The following is a 6,881-nucleotide window of genomic DNA, read 5'->3' as shown; positions in this document are numbered from 1 at the left end:
GATGCCATAGACAGTTACTTTTTAGTGGGTCTGTGGGGGGCTGTTTGGGCCTCTGTGTACATTAAATGTTGGGGCCTATTTTGATAGCCAGCCTGGATGCATAAATCAATCATAGGATGCTTTAGTGTTTGATTTCACACACCTCCAGGGTCTTATATGTGCCTTCACACATTTATGTTAGGAAGGTAACTTCATTTGCGGTCAGTGAATGGACAGGACATTTGTACATTCCTTCAGAGGAGCTGCAACAACTTTTCTTTGCACTCAGTTTCATTCATTTGGGCTTTTGCCTTGATTAAATAAATCAGCACTGGTTGTCTATCCATTTGGATGGTCAGATCACTCAGTATACTGTTTAGCTAGTCGGCCAAGTGGTTACATGTCTGGCACATCAGCTGTCAGGATAGTTGGTTGTATCTGGCACATCAGCCCTTTGTATGACCTTAAAGGAGACATAAGATAAAGGAAAAAAACTCTATCCTATAGGCAGTTGTGAATAATATATAGTGCTGGTTTCAAATTGGTCTAAATTAATTAATACTATCTGTAAAAATGGCCCCCTCAGGTCCCCTGTCCGTGTTTCAAATGAGGGGTGGGCATGTCCTAATGGTCCCTGCCAGAAGCACAGTAGGAGGGGGATAGCCAATAACAGCCCTGCAGTCACACAAGCAAAGACAAGGTTCAGTTCCCTATCAGGTCATACTAGTTGATGATTGATTCCTATCCTCCAGTGCAGTGTGCTGAGCGCTGGTTGCCCCCCTACACAGCTTGGGGAAGGAGGCAGCAGGGAGTAGAACAGATTTGGTGGGACTAATGGGGTTTTTGGAGAGTTTTAAAGCATATTCCTTCTATATTTAGATGAGTACAACTACCTACACATTGCTATTGAAACTCAAATCACCCTAACCCCCAAAATATACTTCTATTAATTGGTTTAGTTCAGTACTGCTTGGGAACACCTTCCTAGGGTGCAGTTATTTTGGGTAAGGTGGCAGACAATGCTTATTGCAGTTCGATTGTCCAAATCCAACTGTTCCTTGTCTCTCCTCTCCCTTCCTGTGTGAAGCTGGCTCATTTGGCAGCCAAATCGCCTGCGCAGCGTGTGCCATCCCACCGGCGACTTACATTGTCGCCGGTGGGATGGCAGTTCGGGGAGATTAGTCGCCCGTGAACAGGGAGATTTGTCACGGGCGACTAATCTCCCATGTGCCAGAGCCCTTAGAACACAACAAAGATAAGGAAGCCGTTGGGGCGAGGACTGTATCCATGAACTGATGTGGTCCTAGTCCTTTTCAAGCCAGCCCAATTTCTGGCCAGATTTCGCACAAGCAGGCCTGATGGAGGGCCCATATACAGGCAGCCTGCAGAATCAGCAGCTTGAATCTGCCCATGTATGGCCACCTTAAGATGGTCTGTTTCTGCCACTTTATCTGCCAGATGATGGATAATGGGTCAATAGTACCAGAGAGGGGCTGCACTGATTACCAGCCTTGTTTTAGGTGCCACAGCTCCTTGGCCCAGCTCTAACTGGGATTTAAAGCGACTTCTTGTTGATTCAGCTCTGCCATTTCACGTGGAAAAGGATTAAGTGTTCCATTGTTTGCACTAGTAGCAAGATAACTAGGTTAAATACATAAAGGTAAAATGAGGAAAAATAAACAATGGTAAATGAGAATGACTTAACAGATAAGTATTGGGCAGTTAAAATATAAATAATACAGCATTTTAAGCATTTACATCATTAAGACTTGTAGCTAAAATCCTATTTACTTATTCAATTAAATATATGCTGGAGCTGCCAATGTATTTGCTGTGATAATATGAAATGAAATATCAGAAATATGATTCAATGAAACCGCGTCCCCAGTGGCCATATAAAGAGCCAGCACGACTCTTGCTTGTTTGGTAAGCACTGACTTGTGATGTTAAACCCCCTGGTAACAAGGGTGCCTTTATTATATTCACATGTATAGCCCTCACCCTATACAGAATCCTTCCCTGCGCAGTATCGCATATGCTATCTTCACAAAGGAGAAAGAGAAAATTAATACTACTTTGTTGAAATTAAAATAAAGGTTTTGAAAACTGATCCCGCAGAGGTCACCCTAACTAACCTCCTCGTCCCTCTTCCCTATACATGGCAAGCGACGGGTTAAACATGATTTGCTCCCATCTCTGAGACTACCCCTCCATAAATCCCACCCCCCAGGGCCGGATCTATCCTCATCCCCGCCCCTGAGAGCCGGGCAGTTCCTTCCAGTACAACAAGTGAAGAGAAGTGATGAGCGGAGGTGACCTCGGTAGAGGAGCTTAGTATGATCACGCCAAGGGGTAAGTCCGCTTTGCCGGGGGAGCCCACAGCTCGGAACTGTCCCTAGAACTGCACTCTGCAGCAGTGACAGTCGGGGCCCAGGGAGTGTGTATTGGCCGCCGTATAACTGTTACTCATCCCCGTTTTCTTGCCATGTAACGCAGTCCTTGTGACAGCACAGTGCTAAAGTGTGTGTGGATCCCCCTGGATCTGTTTGGTGCAGTCCAGCCGGGTTTGTGAGTGCTGCGGTTCGTGTCCCTGAGCGCAGCTGATTGTTTAATATCGCTGGGTGATGTGCGGGGCGATACGTGAGAGCTCATCCTCTGCTGCCTTTGGAAACGTCCTTCTACGCACACAGTGTAAATGTTGGTGTTGGATCAGATAACTTCAAGCTTATCCCTCTAGAACTACAACTCCCAAATGCCCTTGCTTGTTCGGCTGAGCAGCAGTACTAGGTGGTCTTTGCACCAGAGTCTCCATTTAGTTCAGTTGCCCTATGCCTTTTTTGAATCGCCTTTCTTTCCTTACAAGTGTTAACCCCCTATGTTCCTTTCTTCCTCCATCGCTTTGCTTAATTCAGTCCCCCCCCCAATAGTGTCCTGTGAGGAACCTCCGGAAAGCTCATGTCATTGGAATGTTCCCTCGAATCCTCCCATGTGCAGCCACCTTGGGGCTGTGATACAAACTCCTTCCATTAACTGTATCGGTGCTGAGGAAATATGGGGGGGGGGCACAGTGGCATGCTGAGACATGTTGCTGATCATGTGTATTGGTCTTTAGACGCACACAAGAGCAGCCAAAAGGTTTGTTCTTATTATTCTTAATCATGCCACATTAACATTATTTCTGCTTCATGCGTTTGTATGGACTTGGAACTTGTTGCTTTAGCTCTCTCCCCAGAGTCTATGTAAGCCGACTGGGTTACAGAAGGCCAAGGATAAGGCCATCTTTATGTGTAGTGCTTGCATCTAATAGTTCATGGCATCTGAAGCAGTACCCCTATGGCTCACAAGCTCTCCCCAAATGGCTCGACTGGTGCAGTTTACCTTTGTATGATATAGAAAACTGCTCATTGTCTGTTCATTTGGTACCAGGACAAAACTGTTGCACGATCACAGGGAAATCTGCCCTGAATTTATAGCTTTAGGCCTGATCCACATATGTGAGTTGTAGAAGGTACTGGCAGAAGGAGTCTGTTTGCATGTACCATTAGATCCTGTCCTGCTGCACTCAGTGGTGTAATTAGAAATAAATGAGATTCACAGACACTATAATAAACATATTGACACTGCTTATCTGTCAGTGCCCCACATCTTGTACCCCCAGCAGTCAGAAAGTCTGTTTTACTGACTACAGCTGGCATATATTCCAAGATCGCCTCATTTAGCAGGGTGGCGGAACCAGTGGTACTTTGCCCAGTTTGACCAGCCACACATTGGTCCAAATTGGGCAGATCTGATTGTATTTATTTCCTGGTATTTCTATATAGTGAAGGCACATTTTCCAAGGTCTTTACAGAAATTATTCATCATTTACATCAGTCCATTCCCCAGAGTAGCTTACAATGTAAGGTCCCTATCACATTCATACACACTATGGACAATTTAGCCAGACACCTATTTATCCGCTTTTATGTTTTGGAGTGTCCAGAAGAAGCCCACAGAGACACGTGAAGACCACGCAACCTCCTTGTTGATAGTACCCTGGCATTGTATTGTTCTGCGGGCCATTATGTCTGTTAAGCGCACCAATGTGGTCATTGCCTACTGGGATTTTCAGCCCTGCCAGATATCATGAAGGCAGACCGATAAGCTGCCAACTTGGTTTTGAAGGGTGAAGTTGGCAGCCCATATATAACCAGATTAATTTGGCCAATATTATTAGAGTGTGTAAGCTGCTACTTGTGGAAAATTCTTGATGTCCCAGAGGCTAATGCTTTTCATAGCAGCAGCTATAGGTATCGTGTGACTTTGGTGTAATAGACTTAGTCAGGTTGTGGAATGGTATATTTTGAATGTATGTCCTGTTTCATTATTCCACTGGACAGGGAATTGTTACAGCTTTATGTGTAGTGCTTGCATCTAATAGTTCATGGCCAGGAATTGTAAGAACTAGAAATATGTAACTGATCTGAAAAGTTTGCTGTCTATTCTGATAATGTTTGTGTGCAGCTCTGAGATTGAAGCTCAGGATTGTTATGGTTGTCTTTGGTTTTTGTGCAAGTGTTTTCCTGTCGGCATCTGTATGTATGTTAGTGGTCGTGATTGCTAAACCGGTTGTTTCCGATGTGTGGCCCTTAGGGCACAGCCATGCTCTCTTGCCCTTGGTTCCCATCCCCCATAGGGACCCCTTCCTTTTAATGTAATCATTCCTGAAAGAGCCTGTGTTTGGGTTGTGTTGTGCTATGTTGCTCCCTTGTTATGAATGGGTTGTACAGTTTGTTATCCAGGGCAATTGCAGCAAAACTTCCATGGGGCTGCTGGCAGTTACTTTTACTCCTTCCCAAGCCTGCTTCTGGCACACACATTACCTGAACCACAAAACCCACAGCTAGCAGGCTTTTGAATATATTTAAGTTAGTGTCTGAAGATTAAACATGTCCCTGGTGGAAATTCTGTTTTTGGATAACCTTTACCACATCGTTTACTTTTGCCTCAAACATCCAGTTCTTGCTAGTTTTATTGGCACTTTGGTGTTTGTGTAAATGAGACTCTGAGCAGCGAGTGGAGTGGAGATGAGAGCAAAGCGGATGTCAGGGCAGCAGGGGAGGTATCCATGGAAATGTTTGTAAGGCCCGGGCTGTGGGAGTGGAGAAGTGCCAGAGGTGGGGGCAGGTTCATTAAGGGTAAATACACATTTTGCTCCCATGCAGCAACCCCCTTGTGTTTTACTAAGCATTTGTGACTGCAACAAGCATCAGATGGGCTGCAACATTTTACAGGAGTTAAATACAATCAATTAAAACTCCCAGCAGCCCCATATAGCCACTGGTTGTTTAGAGATGCTGGAAATTTGGGGTTTTGAACTGATGGCATGCCCAATGTTTTGACCACCATTCTTAATGGCATGACGTCTTTGCAGTGTTTGGCGTTCTACTTTCAACCCTGCTGCTAAGTACTTTCACTACCTGTAGCACAATTACCACAATAAAGGCCACGCTCTTCCTTACAGCAGCTTTTTTTGTGATTGTTACAAACCAAAAAGCACCTCCCTCCTTCCACTGCTGCTGCTTTACCTTTGGTAAATAATTGTTGCCACGTTTCAGAGGGTGACATGTGAGTTAAGCACCTGTGGGAGTGTTCTTTTCAAGGCTATAGTGTCTGGCTTCCAAAATCCATACTTAATTGTCCTATACTCTGGTATTGTATCCCTATGTGTGGTAGGATGCAGTAGGCCTGGTTATTAGGTGGGCAGAATTACAGTCAGGTTGGTAGGATGTTTTCATCTCTGGCACAAGGTAGTATCCACCTGTTTAGTTTCTTCTATCACTCCTTTTGTTTCTCCCCCATTATACTGACTGTGTGTGTGTGGCTGTGGTGTCAGTCACAAAGCTGGTCAGGGATTCATTTCCCTTATTTCCACGCTGGTAACGTTCCATCACTGCTCTGGTATTTCCTCTCTCATGACTGCCCACATATGGGTGCGTTTCTTATTCGTAAGAATTGATGGGTGGCAGTGAGACTTGGAATGGGTTTCTTTGTCAGGCCGCTAATCCAGACCACACAACATGTATATTCTTGGAGATTCTCTGTGTAGTTTCATCTTGTAAAGAGAAGGGTCTGTCATTCTCTCTGGGAGGGATTTGTGTGTTGGTGGGGGGGGGGGGGGTAATAAGGTGGATCTTACAGCAATATTTAGGGACAGGCATGTGGTCCAGTTTTTTTTTTTTTCCGTTACATGATCCTGTAACCATCTTATTTTCTAAGAATGTAATGTTATTTTTGACGTTTAGTTTAGATTTAAAATGCAGAGTGTTTCATAGTACAATATCATGAAATGTTGCAGCATGCTGGCACTGTACCCTGGGAGCGAGAGCATGCTTGCCTGTCCTTCTTTCTTGATGAGAGGATTAGTCCAGACTCCCAGATCCTCTCTACACTCTATACTTCCGAAAAGCGTTAACCCTTCTGCTCCTTGCAACTTGTGCTTCAGAGTCTGCTGGTATCAAGTAGTGTGTCTCCTGCTCAGAAGATTTTAATTTTCTATATCCCTTGCATCGGGCTTTGCCATTATTTTTAGAAAAACAAAAGACCTGTTTCTACAAAAACATTATGAAACCAATATCAGACACTAACACAGGCTTATGGGGGTATCTGAGCTTCCCTAAGGGGGCACAGGTCATGTGCTTGAGGCACAGCTGCTCTCCTATAAATAACTGCTGTTGAAATGCCCAGAGCATACGTTACAGTCAGACAGTCTGTGTTTAGGGAACAGGAGGAGACGACAAAGTGCAGTGCCTGTACCTGGTGCAGTGTTAGTGGTGGAATAACTATGTTTTGTAACCGTATGTTATGTTAGTTATGTGGAGTTTTTGCATTCTGGTTGTCTGGGCTTGAGCTTGACGCTGCTG

General features: G+C 44.7%; 1 protein-coding gene across 1 annotated transcript in view; it reads left to right on the top strand.

Moving 5' to 3' along the window:
• Positions 1 to 2,298: 2,298 nt before the first annotated feature.
• sh3bp4 (SH3-domain binding protein 4) overlaps positions 2,299 to 6,881 on the top strand; it is a 28,168-nt gene continuing 23,585 nt past the window's right edge. The window contains 1 exon segment of the mRNA NM_001011179.1: positions 2,299 to 2,331. The gene's annotated coding sequence lies outside the window, so the exon portion shown is untranslated.

Source organism: Xenopus tropicalis, chromosome 9 (assembly GCF_000004195.4).
Source record: "Xenopus tropicalis strain Nigerian chromosome 9, UCB_Xtro_10.0, whole genome shotgun sequence".
NCBI lineage: Eukaryota > Metazoa > Chordata > Amphibia > Anura > Pipidae > Xenopus > Xenopus tropicalis.
This window is presented reverse-complemented; position numbering and strand designations above follow the sequence as displayed.